This window comes from Mycteria americana, chromosome 9 (genome assembly GCF_035582795.1).
Source record: "Mycteria americana isolate JAX WOST 10 ecotype Jacksonville Zoo and Gardens chromosome 9, USCA_MyAme_1.0, whole genome shotgun sequence".
NCBI classification, from domain to species: domain Eukaryota; kingdom Metazoa; phylum Chordata; class Aves; order Ciconiiformes; family Ciconiidae; genus Mycteria; species Mycteria americana.
This window is the reverse complement of record NC_134373.1, coordinates 19,743,215-19,758,335: the sequence shown is the minus strand read 5'-3', so window position 1 is coordinate 19,758,335 and position 15,121 is coordinate 19,743,215. Positions and strand designations below refer to the sequence as shown.

Genomic DNA, 15,121 nt, shown 5'->3' with positions numbered 1-15,121 from the left:
AGAAAAGCCCGGCTCTGTGTATTTTGAAGCACGGCTATCTGAAAGGTTGCTGCTAACAGAGCAGAAATGCCTTACAGTCCAATTTCTAGACTACTCAGTGAAGCTGGCTGGCTCACCTGCGAGGCTGCACTGCAGCAGGGACCCAAGAGAACAGCGCAGAGGAAAGCGGCAGGGACCTCCTAAAGCCCTCCTGCTCGGCCTGAAAAATTACAGCTGCACCAGGGTAAGGGGGAGACTACAGCACAGACCCCTTGGGGGAGGCGAGAAGATTAGTCATGGGCATTTCGGTAGAGCCCAATGCTTCCAGTTGGTCTGTGGGCCATGTCCCAGCAGAGCCAGCACATCCCAGCACGGTCCCTCACGCAGGGTGAATTGTGAGCTGATACTCCCCGGCTCTCATCGGCAATGCCTCGAAGCATCCCCACACGCTGTGGGAGTCTAAAGGTGTTTCTTCACCCGCTTCCCTGTCTCTACACACTGCCAGCAGGGGCTCAGCTACACCAGCTGTGATACAGGCTGTTTATACCTACTTGAGGTTTCACGATGTTAATAGTTTGGATTTAAGTAAACTTTGTGGCATATTTAACTTTGGGCTTTTTGCTGCTAAATGGGACAAGGACTGTTCTCTCAACTTCTAATGCCAAAGCTACCACCTCGCATCACTCTTGGGAATTCTGGTTTTGAAGACCTTTGATTGTCCATGAAGCTATTTCCATAATTATATCCTTAAGAACTATTTTAAAAATCCCTTATTTTATACTTGCCCGTATACCAGACAGGATTCCTCAGTGACAGGCTCTGAGATCCTGCACTGATGCACATTACAGAAAGCGACAGTCATACCAGGGCTCATGTGCTCCGTTGAGAAATGAAGAAACCAGGACCTGAATATGCCAGAGTTAAATACAGAGAAGTGACACTGCAATTTGTGACAGTTTCACTGGACAGAACTGAGGCTTATTGCATCAAACATGCCTGCAGATACTCTGCGTTTTTTCCTCCCCAGTACAGTCACATCACAGCAACCCACCAAAACTTTAGAAGAAAGATAAAGGGCACTGGAGCTTTAAAACAGAAGAAAGAGTGATCCTACCTTCAGGGTGGTGATTTCCAAAAATAACCAGCAATATCCAGAGAACAGAGGGAGTACCTCCAGAAGCCTAATGGAAAACAGCTCAGAGGAAAGCCCCAAGAAACGCTGTCCTGACATTGCCTGGAGCAATCCTGCTCCGCTGGTCTCTTTTCAACGCTGATCCCCCACAGCAACCTTACATCAAGGGCAGGACTGGACCCAGGATTGCACCTACCAGCCCTTTTGCTAGTCCAGAGTGATATTTTGTGTGTGTGTGTGTGTCTCTGTTCTCACTTCCTGGGGCATAAAGTCACGCCTAGCTAAGAAATGGCAGCGGGACCCTTCCTTATCTCTATATAAAGGGAAGAAGGTGAAAATACACTATATATATATTTTTTTTTTTTTTTTTTTTACTTTCCCTTCTTACAGTGTTTTTCCATTCTATTTGCACTTGCTTCTGTCCATACAGCAGATGGCCTGGAGCAAAGGCCTTGGAAGCTGTAAATGCTGTGGTATTATATACCAGGTGGTATTATTACCATAGTTTCTTTAATGCCTCATCAGTCTCGCTGATTAGCGAGCGGACGGTGAACAAACATATTTGTGAGAAGAATAAAAGCTTTCAGTCTAAGCAAAAAAGAGCAGTCATATACCACTCTTACTGTAAACAACTATAAACACCATTATTCCTCCTAAGAGGAAACTTTCTTGGGGAACTTTTAAAATAACGCAAACCAGAAGACAACAATGACAGTTCTTTCCCTTGGAAGCACAAAATCCCTCAGTGTTCTCATTTAAGTACTGCACATGACGACATCCAACTGGGTTTTACCCTGCAATTCACTCACATTATCAGGGATGTTCTGCTAAACAACTGGCACATTTTAAACGAATAAAGAGGGAACTTGTCCAGTCATCTCAAGCTGTTTGTCAGTTATGGAACACTTCATTTTCTAGTTCCCTATAGCAGCTCAAGTTAATTTGTCTTCCTCTTGACTCCAGTCAGCATGCACACTTTTTTTAAGGACGCACAAATGAAAAAAAGAAAAAGCTATAATAAAACTTGGAGACACTGATCCTGCAGAGAGCTGCTAGGAAGAGGATAACCAATAAATGAGGAAATAAATATTGCTCTGGTTCCACTTAAGGGGACAAGTAAGTATAAGTATGCAGCAACTCTTCAGATTAAGATGCTTCACTTTGAAAAGCATCATCTTATTTGAAATTAAAACTAAACAAGACAAGAACATGAGTTGTTCACTTACACGCAAGGGACACTAGTCAATTCAATTAAGAATAACCTATTTAAAGTTGTGCCATGAAGCAAATTTTCTGTCTCTCCCTAAGCCACCTATTCAGATCAAATGTAGAACTTGTATTTGAAGATACAGTAGGAAGGTCCAAGGGAGAATTATTGCCTTGTGGTTTGTTGCTGCCTAGTATTAAAACAAAGTTTTGGGGCTGTCCGCTGCCATTTGAGAGTTTCAGGTTCCAAGATGCCACCAGAACTATAGATCAGAGGAGTTGTATGTTTAAGAAATATCTTTCTCTCACTTTCAAAGTAGTATTAGTCCAGGGTGGTTTGAAAATGCAACGTGCAGACAGGAACGATGATATACTGGTAGGTGTTGCCTCTGTGGCCTCAGATGAATAGCATTCTCTCTGAAACTGAAATAGTCATACTTGCATACCTTCCTTACCACCACATTGCTATCATTTGATTTTTCATTTCATCCCATTGGAATAGAAAATGTATTCTACTGGGCATTGGTCAAATGTATTCCCTACTCAGAAGTATTAAAATCAAAGACAAGATGTATGACCACATGAAAAACAAGAAGGACCATCTGACCAAACAGAGATGTCATACAAACTCACTTATGTGCATGAACATGTGGCTTGTTTACTTACAACATATGCAACACACAGCACCCTTTACGGTTTACATTTAATACTTCCTTTAAAAAAAAGGTTTTCAGTAGCTTCAAATGTGAAAGTAAGAGTGAAAATTGTCTATTTTGTATTTTCATGCCAGAAAAAATACTTTTGGAAATGTTAGGCAAAGTGGGCAGTCAGTGTTGGGTAAATCGGGACACGAGGAGAGCAGTGACTGGTGTGATGGCCATGGGAGGACTAATGAGTTGGGGTAAACTGAAGAGCCTAATACTGCATGGCTGATGCTGTCCACGTTTGCCAAACTGCAATCCAAATCAATACAAGAGAGTGTCAAAGTAGTATCCTTGAATTACTAGCTGAGGAACATTTCTTCAGGTAGGAGGTGAGAATAAGCAATTCTTCCCTTCCCCCCTGCAATATTTTTCATCATCCATGTCTTTATATTAAAAAGCTACCTAGCTGATGCTCGTTACAAAACTAGTTACCATCCTGTTTAGACAACTCATAAAAGGAAAGTTCCTGATTCGTGCCACCCTCTTATAGCTCTGGAGTGCTACCTCAGCAGCTGGAGATTGCAAGCTGCCTCCAAGCACCTACATCTTTCCTCGGGGACCAGGGTAATTTGAGGGCAGCTATAAGGTCCCACCATTTTCAGAGCCTGCTGGTGAGGTGAGCTAATGAGGCACCATCTGTTGTTCCCAGGAGAAATAGCAGCCACCACTGATCTAGGGCACCAGCTCTCAAACTTAACTGTTCACATCACCGCTTTAAAAAAAGAAAAAAAAGGAAAGAAAAGAGAAAAGAGAAAAGAGTTGGGGAAAAAAAAATGGAAGCTCAGGCAAACTCCTTTCACTTCTTGAAAAAAGGGGCCAGGGCACAGCTGAGCCACTGGAGGCACAGACTGGTCTGGAGGGACACTGTATCTGCTGGAACTCATTTTACCTTCCTAGTTCCCAAGAACAAGTATTCTAAGGATCGTATTTCGCACACTTGATAACACTGCAATCACCCTTTCACAGTCCCTCTTGCCTATGGAGATCTTTGAACCAGCAAAAGAGAAGACCAAAAAAAAATCTGAAAACAAAACTGGAGTCTGCATCAGAAAATGCATTACATACTCTATGATTTAATACTCAGAACTACAGGAGATTAAGTTTTATATACCCTCAAGGTTCAGTGGGAAGAAACTCACGCTGCTAACCAAATCCTGTGGTGTGTTGAGGCAGTGTTATAAACCTGGGGGCAGAGTCTGGGCCTGTCAGCCTTGGGCCATCTGTGCCAGCACACTCATGTGCACTGCAGGTATTTCCCTTGCCAAGAAGTACCAAGTTCAGCTCTACACGTGTCCCATTGTAAAGACGCCTTTTCCAAGGTTTAAGACAGCTTGTTGTGTTCAGCCATATCACTGAGCACGGCTAATTTGGAATATATTCACAAGCACTCACACTTGTCTTGCTTCCTCTGCCACCAGGCATAGCACCCATGCCTATCTTGCAAGCAAAACTGCCCAGACAATTCAGCTTTATGTAGCTGGCAGGCTCAGCTGTTACAGGGTATTACTCTGACACACAGCTCTTCACAGAACAGCAATGCACATGTATAATTGGACAACAGCTTGTGGCAACAATAAAATAACACATTATCTTATCTGATTTCTATGACTTTATGACTTAAAGGATTTCCCAGCTTTCTGTGCCTGCTGATGCCCTCTTCGTATTTAGATAGCCGTGTCAAGTGAGTTGCAAAACTGATCTGTTATTGTGGTGAATAAGTGATGGACAGATCTGCTGAATGATGCAAGACTCCACTGACTTTTAGTTATGCTTATGTAACTCCATAGTTTCACAGCTGCTAATAATTAGCAGATGACCTGCATAAGTGCTAGACAAAAAAGCTGGGCAAGGAGAATCCTGCTTCATCACTTCAGAAACCAGCTACCAAAACAAGAGTAATGATTTTTTTTTTTTTAATCTGCCATGATTTTCTTTTTCTCCTCTCAACAGAATTCAGACAAACACAGCATAACGAATTCAGCATAACTTATAACTGAAGATCTGAATGGTGCCTTGTTCATAGCATTTGGATTTGAAACACAGATGCAGTTAACTCACAGCTTAACTCCTTCCACGGTACTCTAAAATGCTGATCTATGTTCTTCTCAGCTTCCAGATTTTAAAAAGTTTTCTTAAAGAGATTTTTTTTTTTTTAAACAAAGAGAGATTCAAACTTGGATTCAGTGTACAGCTTCCTCTGCTCTTTTCCTCTCTTAAAAATAAGAGATTAATTGTTATGCAGCAAACTGGGAATAACATCACTTTCTAAAAATTTCCTTTGCAGCTCTTGTCTTTATTTCACCAAATTCTTTTCCAGATCTGATGTTCTCGGTGTTTCCTGAAAAAGTCAATGCAATAAACTGTTCTTTAGTACTAAAAACTATGAATGACAGATAAAGCAAAAAAAATGAAAATGATCTTTCAGAGGGTAAAAGTAGCCTCTGTTGCAGAGCGATCTGAAAGTAGTTGAGTAGGGAAAGGAGATGGTTTTACGTTTAAAGACAACATCTTTTAGCTACTCCAGCACTAGTCTGCCAGTCAGGAGATTTATGATCCTCTCCGAGCACTATTACCGACCTGCTGCTATGAGACTTTGGGGAGTCACTTCCCTACACTATGCTTCTCTATGCACTCCAATTTTCAAAGTCTGAATAAAGACTTCTCAAGGCCATTTTTGGATGTTTTGAGACCACTTTTATTCCCAGATGTTCTGGAGACAGACAAAAGCAGCCATGCTTATCCAGTAATGCAGAAACATAGCATACAGCCAGCTGGAAGGAACTGCTGGATCTCATCTAGTTCAGAGCAGGGCTAACCTGCTTAAAGCAGATTGCTTGGGCCTTGTCTAGTCCAGTTTTTAGACCATCTCCAAGGACAGAGACTCCACAATCTCTCTGGACAGCCAGTTCCAGTGGCTGGCCACCCTCACCACGGAGGACCTTACTGGCAAGTTTTGTAGGAAGCAGTACAACAAGCCAAGGAATGCTATGTCTTCTGAGGGCTCACTTCTGATCTTAAGTCAGGGTCCAGGAAAATGCAGAGAGAAGCCTGCTCCACACTGCCTGCTCTTCATGGCAAGAGGATTTCACCACTCAAGCACAGCATTCACCAAAAATATTAAAGAGAGGGAGGAAGAAGGAATCACCCCACTTCCTGAAGTTATCACAAGAGAAACATGCACAAGCTATTTTGGGCTCGCTGAAGCTGCTAAGAGCTGAAGCTGCTATTTTAACCTCTGTATTACTTCCTATTAAAGAATATCCTGTAGTTTCTTCAGCAGGAGATATGCACTCAAGTTTAGCTCAAACGAGAAGGAAAGCCCTCTCATGAAAACACGCACTGAAAGACAGGAGGGCCCTTCACATGGACGTAGTCCCAGGAAGGAAATGGCATGAGCTAGACAGACACACACTGAAGAGATTAAAGATTAGGGGTGCCACATAAACAGCTTAAATCTTAGGAACTTTTGCTTCTGCAACATTAGTAGTTTAAGGAGTCACAAAGTTATACATTTTAACTCCAAAGTGTACTTATGTGTAATTGGAACCAAATGGAGAAGAACACTAACGATGTTACAGCAGAGGTAAGTGTTACAAAACAGACTTGAACTACTCCTTGCGCTTCCTGTTTATCTCCTTCCAGGAATAAGGAAAAACTTTCTATTCTGAACTCCTTTGATCTCTCAGATTTAGATGAAACTGCTCCCTCACCACTTGCGTCTCCAGCCTTAGAGACGCTCTTCACAGATCTTTGTGAACCGAGTTGGATGAGGCCCAGGGACAGCTGCTCTTTCAGACCTACGTGCCTGCAAGGCTGAAGAGTGGCTGCAGTTATCTTTCAGAGCCCTAATGTTCAGGGCTATTTCCACCAAAAAAATAATCTTTTCACAATTCAGATTTCACTTACAACTCAGCAGCAGCAGCATAGTGCTTGTAGAGAATCACAACAGAGTACTAACACAGTAAACAGTTCATTGATTTCCTTCCCCTTCCTCCTCTTCAGGTATCTAGACATATGCATACATGTAGCCGGTGCTACATGAGAGCACTACACTGCTATCATACTGGTCACCACAAGCATCCAAAATATTTTAAATGAAACCTTCTACTAAAGCATGATTCTAGATATCTTTATTAAATTTAGTTTTTAATAATCCCTTTTCTGGGCTATTTGCCAACTAACAGTTCAGCAGTTATTATTCAGTAACAGACAGATTTTCACATACATCTTTGAAATAAGGAGCTAAACAACAAGTAGGTGTTAACTGCATACCCAAAGTCACACAGAACAGACAGTTGCCGTGAAGATTTGTGGCCACTTCCAATACCCTCATCTTTGGTACTACCAAGATCTGTCCTACGAACCCAAAACGTAACTCTGTCCCCATATAAAGAATGCTCTGCCCACCCCTACTCAAATACAGCTAGCACCATGGATTTTGAACCAAGATACTCAACAGTCCCTTTTTATAGCAGATCCAACAGACCAAGTGTTAGAGTGCACCACATGAAGAAAAGGAGAAAGTGTCTGCATTAGAGCCAAGAATAAGAGAAGTCAGTAGAAAGAACACAAAAGCATTTAATTAGATTTGAATTTTGATAACACTTCATTGTTGTGAAGCAGCCACAATTAAGATATTTTTACCTTGGCAAAAGCATAAACTTCAAAGAAATCCTCCCCTCTCCATTGCATCACTATTTCTCATGGTTTCTGTACATAAGTCCATTAATCCAGATGGAGATTCAACATAGTTAAAAGCACAGAACATTTGTAAAGGCTGCTGCATAATGACATTTTACTAAATTGTATATAGACACCAAGAACAACATCTGTGCCTCCAAAGGAAACCTATTAATTCCTGCCCTTGTGTCACTTGTCAGACAACACCAACACACACTCTTTCCTCCCCTCAAAAAAGCTTGGTGTTTATACAAGCAAGGCAGAAAACTAATAGCTGTTAGAACTTTATGCACAGCAGGTAATGGAGAGCAATACTGCAGCGTGTTCCCTTCACAAAGGGATTAGCAGAGCTCGTGCTCTTCAGTGGCCTCTCCGCTGAAGAGGGTCTGGAGGTCATCAGATGTGAAGGTCATATCTGTTGTCACAGGTGGGAAATTGCTCCAACTATAGCAAATAACTTTTTCTAGATGCACACTTTCAGTTCTGACTCTACTGCATGAGTAAAAGCACTTGAAGCCCTGACGCAATTTTGTGATAACTCTGAGTTTCACTTAAAAGAAAAAGAGAAAGGTCTAATAGTCTTGTAGCAATGCAGCCCCCAAAGACAGCACCTTGCTACCTGATGCCATTCAGAGAGTAATGTAATGCTGTAGAAAGTTAAAAGTGTAATTTCAGTAGAAATACTAAGGCAGCAGCAGAAGTTAGGACACAGCTAGAGAGCTTCAACTGTTTTAATTCCCATTTGCTGGGGTGAGTGATCTCAAAGCAGGAGGCAAGGGAGAGGCAGCACAGGGCTGATAGGGGACTTTTGTACAGAGGGAGTAGCTGCTGCTCCTCCTCCCCTCTCTCCTTTTCCAGAGATTTTTAACCCAGATTGCTGAACCTTTCAGCAATTCAGTTTACAGCACAATCCCACAGATGACTGGGAGAGGCTGAACGAAGCTGCAGCACAGGGGGAGGAACAGGTGAGCAGCAATAAAAGGCAAGAGAGGGGTGGGAGGGACAGGAGTGGAGGCAGAAATCCATAAGCTGCCAAGCGCAATGTGTAGAGTAACCACAGCCTCCAGGGCACAGCTCCTGCCCTGAAGAGCTCGCACTCCAGTCAAGGCCAACCACAGGAACTGGCGTGCCTCTCGCTTCACATTCCTCGGAAACTTGCCTTAACCAACTATGGAAATAATCGTTTCATGTACAACATGGAGAACTACACATTTGACAGGCAGATGCTAAGAGCAACGTCCCGCTCAGCTTGAGGTCAGAGGATGCTGAAGAGCCTAGAAATGAGGCAGAAAGACACATATAATACTCAAGGAATGAAAAGCAGCGCTTTCTGGAGGAACAACAACAGGGACTCAAGAGATACAATCTCATATTTTTTGGATATTTGCTCTTGCCCTAGCTAAATAGATCTTTAAACAACATTCGTGCACATATAAAAAGCTTTTCCTCTCCCTTTGTAGCTTTCCTCTATGTCCCCCGATTCTCTCTGGTACTCTCTTCTCGAATCTCCCTTTCCGCATCTGTCCTCCCCTCACGTGCTCCCGCTGCACAGAGGGCAGAGTGCTCTGGAACAGCTGTATTTCCTCCTCGCATGCTCCTTCCCCTTGCCCACTCCAGCAGAGGGGAAAGCGCATGCCAGCTCAGCCTGCCTCGTGCTTCACGAAAATGCACACTGCCAGAGCAGGTCCCTCCACGGCAGCACTGCCATCCCTCCTGCCTTTACTGAAGGCAAGGGGCTCCCAAGCAGGGCACACTGTGGGTAACGTGCAGAGGCCAAACACACTCTGAGAGGACCTCTTCTTTTTCACATGGCCTCTTGGGCCTCCACACTGTGCTCCCAAATTGGGCTTGGAGGAGCTAACGGACAGAACAAACAGAGGGAAAAGTAGAAAGTGAAAAAAGGTGTGAATGAGGAACAAAAGGCTGCCCATCCTCTGGAGACCAAGACAACTGAGAACAGCTGCTATTACAGCCCTCTCTTTGATGAAGCACTTCAAGAATAAAAGAGCAATTTAAAAGTACCTTACAGTGAGGTCCTGAACAGGCACACCTTAGTGCCAGAGGCAAGTGCTGTATCACTTTTGTTTTAAGTAAGAGGCCTGAGCAGGGCACACAGTAGCAGCTGAAGAACATCTACTCACAGAGAAGGGATACAGTCCTGCCCTGCAGAAGGTGTTTATAAAAAGACAAAGCACACCCATTAGAGTAGCAGAGGCAAAGAAAGGGGAAGACAAGCTAAAACTTTAAGGCTGTTTACTTGAGGTTCCCTAACTTGACTCCTTCAGAAAGCCCCCAAGAGCCAGCTCAGAGGGCAGAGACCTGCTTTGGTTGCCTCCACCATAAAGCCTAACTACAAGGTTCACCTCAACATTTGCTGCAGAATAAAGCACTTGAGGGAGGAAGGCTACAACACAAACACCTGCGTGAGCAAGCAACTGTAACGGCACCCTGCTTGGGTGCCACACGTGTGGGCAGCAGCATGTGCCACGGCCCCTGTGTGGCTCTCCCCACCCTGCCACGCCAGCCGGGATTTCACAGCCTTGGCTGTGCCACAGCAGGGATGGACACTGATGCCACCAGCCACCACCTCAGAGGCACGGTCAGAGCTGCCAAGAGGGACCGGGGGCTGCATCCGGAGGCCAACGCCATCCTCCATCCCGGGCACGCACCCAACCCCGGGGAAAAGCGAGAGAGAAGCAGGGAGGGATGCCAGCCCCGCGAGCACGGCTCCGGAAGGCAGGAGGAGCGCGTCCCAGCCCGAGAGAGCGGTCTGGAAGAAAAGAGAGAGAGAAAGAGAGAGAACACAGGCGCGAAGCGAGACTCGGCTCCCGGCGCAGGGGCGGCCGCGGCGCTGCCCCGCCGGCCGCCCCGACCCGCGTACCCTCCGGGCGCTCGCCCCACGGGGCCGGCGGGCGCCGAGCCGCCCCAGCACAGCGGCCGCCGCCGGGGCCCGGCCCGGCCCTGCCCGCCCCGCACAGCCCCCCTCACCCCGCCGGGAGCGGGAAGCGAAGCCCCGTCCGCCTCCCCCCGGGCGCCGCCAGCCCCGCGCCCCCTTACCGCGCTCCGGGCGGGCTACGCGGCGGGAGGGGGCGGCAGCTCCAGCCGCTGCCGCGGCCGGGACATGTTGGGCCGGGCGGCTATTTATAGCGGCAGGAAGCGGCGCGGCGCGGCTCTGGGGCCGCTCCCCCGCCGCCCGCGCCGCCGCACATGCCCCGGCCCCTCAGGGCGGGGGGCGGGCGGGGCGCTGCCAGCCGGGCCGGCGGCGGGTGGGCGCCCGCCCCGTCTGCCCCCCTCCCGGGGCCGTCGCCCCCGGCGAGCAGGCCCGGCCCGGCCCGGCCGGCGGAGCGAGGCTTTCCCGCGGGGTGGTCCTTCCCAGGCGGCGTGGGGGTGCTGGTGCTGGTGAAGGCCGTGCCCGCCGCCCTCCCCGGCGGCCCTTGTGCCCTAGGTGTTCAGTGGAAGTTAAACCCAGTCAGAGTTAACGAGACGACCACGTTACAGGGAAAAGCTTTCAGGTCCCCGAGTGCTCACGACCTGAACTGTGCATATCGGTAGCTTTCCCAGGGCTTCATCCCGCTCAAGCCCTCACCGGCTCCCTGGTTATACCCGTCACCCGCACCGGCAGCTCCGCTTTCGGTCACCTCTCGGCCGCCGCGGCAGCCCCGGGCAGGCAGCGCCCGAGGGAAGAGGTGCGCGGCGCCCGCCCGCTGCTGCGCAGCGCTGCCCCGGCCCTCTGGGAGAGCCGTTAAGCAGGGTCTGCGCTCACCCCGGCTCCCGACGCTCTATTTGTTCGCAGAGCTCTCAACACGCTTCATTTTCCCTACCTGCCTCCGGTGGCCTTGATAGCAGTCAGCAGGGGAGGGGTAGTGGAGCTTGGGGAATGGCAAGGCAGCAGGCAGAGACACACACAGTGGAGTAGAGACGTAATTAAACAGTGGGAAAGAGGTACTTGCTTTTTCCCTGTTAAGGTTTGCAGTATGCAGAGGTGTGGGAAGGTCAATTACCCCTCTCTACATGATGCCCCAAAAGGCATTTGTGCTTCTTACGTCAATTAACTCACACAGAGATTGCTTTGCCAGACAAGCAATAGATTCTGCTTCCTTTTCCCCCTCAGCTTGACTAAGTTGTTTAGAAACAAAACTTCTGTTAATGTTTTTGGGTCCAGCACTGAGGTCTGGAATGGAAAAATGCCCAAATGATATGTAATGGAGCAGCTTGAGCAGATAGGAGCAAAGTTTGAAGAGCGAGAGCTGTGTCCTGAGTGCGTATGGGAGCCAACGCATTGATCCCACATGCTTTTGTCTCTGTAGGATTTCACGTTTTGGAGGTATTTGGATGTTTTTTGTTTATTCCGTGCATGAACGTGGTTCAGCCAAGCAGCTGCGTAACACTGTTGTCTAAAATACATGAATGTTAGGGACAGGTGTCCTGAAGAACTTAAATACATTCTTGATTCCCTTGTAGCAACATGTCCCAGCAAGGTCAAAGACTGAGTAACCTGTATGCTGAGCTAACCTGCTACAATCCACTTTCATGTTTTGACCAGGAGATGACCAGTTGCCCAAAGACACCATTATGGTGAGACATGCTGCCCTAAGAGCAGTGGCATTCCTGATTTGCCTTCAGTGCAACGTTTCAAACCTTGCCAGGCTTTTATGTAGGTCATTTCTCTGTTTCTGTGCCATTGCATGCTTGGAGCATTACGAGATGGACACAAAAACAAGTTTATTTTTTTCTTTCTACCCTCTTCTGACCCATGCATACAACCTAGATTAGCTTGCAAGCAAAAATTATGGAGCTCACAAATGGAAAAACTGCAGGTACTCTGTGTTTACTGCCTTTACAGACCTAAGGCTCCCTAAAGAGGGTCACAAATCCACACGAGGCTCCTAAGCACGGCATACTTCATTTGGGTCATTGGTTAGCTGAAAAGTCACGTAGAGAAACAGCTTCCTCTTGTCTATATACTGGGGAAATACCATGGGATGTGTTTATTCCAGGCTCCATATGGGATAAATAGCAAACACTGATACAGATCTGCTCGGCTGTTAGAGGTTGCGAAGACATGCTGCAATGGGACATCTGTGCTGGGATCTTGGGAAACGGTGACAACCCTTGCTAGGAAAGAGTTCTCCCTTTTTGGGGAAGCCACCGAGTGACCCACCATCACTGCACCGCAGTAGCCTACAAACTCCTTTGGACCCTTGCCTGCTGGTCAGTCTGGCCTGTCACATGGTGACAAGTGAAATTGTCCTGTCCTTGTTGTAGATAACCCACCTACAGCCAACAGAACTCAGCAGGGCTCTCGCAATGAGCATGGAAATGGTTGCTTGCAGGTTGGCTATCTTCCATAGCTCTGCCAGTCTTTTATACTTTATCAGGGACTGAAGTACAATTGTTTTAGAGAATATTTTGCAAAGCAGTGCGTGATTGCCCCATCTGTAGTTGGGATTTGATTTCCAGAAGGGAGAAAGTACTCCAGAGCTTTGTTAGAGGTCAGTGTCTGTGCAACATTCATCTGAGAGAAGCTGGGGAGACTTCGTACCAATTTCACTGTTTTTCAGGAGGAGAAAGAGGGAGGAAGGGAATTTACACCCAGGAGCATGCCTAGGAGCCTGGAGGCTGTGCTAGACTTTATCGAGCACTAGTAAACATATGAAAATATGAGGTCTTGAGACTGGATCCAAGCACAGCAACCTGCTAAAAATGTCCAAAGTAAAAAGCATTTCTGATGTGCTAAACTATCGGTGACTTTAAAGGCGACATCTCACATGCCACCATACAGAAAACAAACTTTTCAGGGAGGTAATGTGCTTCCTTTCTCCAATAGCAGCACAGTGTTTATGCACTTTGCGGGTCCTGTGTTACACGTACTCTTTCACCCTGCTTCCCTACCCACCGTGGTTTGCTTCAGCTGTGGAAACAGGAACTGCTGAGTCAGCACGCTGATGAAACTCACACTGCTTTCACACATCTCTGGGGAGACGGCCACAGCAAGGAGGTTGGCAGCAACTTATATTCTGGAGTAAAAAATGAGTTCTTAAATTGTCTTACAATTGCCTGAAACAATAATCTGATTTCTTAAAAACTCTCAAACTGAAGGAGGCTTCAGGACCTGAGCACTAATTGCAGGTGAATGATCACACCTGGCATACGCAGCTCACGATCAAGCATTTAGAGGTCAGTGAATGTCATTTTTCTGCTCACTCTGTTGATCAGCTCAACTACGTTTTACGAAGCTGAGATCCAACTGGCTGAATAGACAGAATAAGGCCATCAGGTTTAGCTCATCTGCGTGGTGACGATGGAGAGCAGCAGCCTGTTCTGATTACAGCCTCATGCAGAGGTGAAATTGCTCCCTTGGAGCTGGTACAAGGTAATGGACTTTAAAAATTCACATACCCCCCTCAGAAGGGTCAGGTCTCCTGAACAGCACAAGTGCCAAAGGGGAAAGAGATTTGGGGGTGACTGCATGTCTCAGAGCAAAATATCCATGGCACAGTAGAAAGTAGCTGAAGGTCAGCTAAAGGGATGGGTAGGGCAAAGTTAATTGCCAAATTGTTTAAAAATTGGAAAGAGAATCAGACTGAAGAAGATGGAGACGTTCCAGAGAGCTGTTCTATCAAGGACATAAACAGGGTGTTATCAACAAGCTCAAAGTGAACAAAAGCAGCTTTAATAGCAAGAAAATGGCAGTTAAAAGAGGGACAAGCTAACTACTCAGGGTACTATCACTATAAAAGCGACACCTTCTTACCCAGAGGCCCCTGGTCTGCCTGCCTTTAAATGAGCTCTGCTTACTTCAGCACCATGGTGTTTGCATTTCGTTATCTTTTACACTTATTAGAGAAATTCAACAATGAGTGTGTGAGGCCTGTTTCTTGTTTTGCTTATCATGAGAATTGTTAGTCAAAGCTCAGAGCTGAAATTTGCCTGTTGAAGGCAACGAGGCAGCAGAGATGCACGCGCGGGTCGCACGAGTATTATCCAGGGCCGTCTCCCTGGGGCTGCTGGTGCTACCCAGGTAGGAGAGAGGAGAGTTTGGTGTTCAGATCGCAGGGAGAGACTAGAGTGCTGTAAATGGGGAATCATTAGACAATACATACTTACACACTGACAGCAGATTTATCTTTGACAGTGACTGAGACAGCACATTTACAACCTCCAAAGCTACTATTTTAGCAGGTATACAGATGTGCTGACACGTTAAAAGGACAGTAGCAGGTGAGAAGAAATGGTCTGCATGTGGGTAAGGCTACTCTCTTTCAGCAGATGGATACTGGTAACAGGGGATGTTAGTGGTATGCAAGAAAAACGTATCACAAAGGTGAGCTAGGAACAGCGAATAAAGACGACTGGGACAGTCTGAGCATTCAAAGCAAAGCAAAAAAAAAGATGCAGATGAACTCTCTCCTGAAGTGTG

The 15,121-nt window shown here is 46.5% G+C and overlaps 1 protein-coding gene across 2 annotated transcripts in view; it reads right to left on the bottom strand.

Annotated features, from left to right (window-relative positions):
• The window catches only part of WIPF1 (WAS/WASL interacting protein family member 1), a 58,894-nt gene extending 47,984 nt beyond the window's left edge, over positions 1-10,910 (bottom strand). The window contains exon 1 of one of the 2 annotated variants that reach the window (XM_075512467.1): positions 10,759-10,910. The gene's annotated coding sequence lies outside the window, so the exon portion shown is untranslated. The remainder of the gene's footprint in view (positions 1-10,758) is intronic. The other variant, XM_075512468.1, reaches the window with a different exon arrangement.
• Between the last annotated feature and the right edge of the window lie 4,211 nt (positions 10,911-15,121).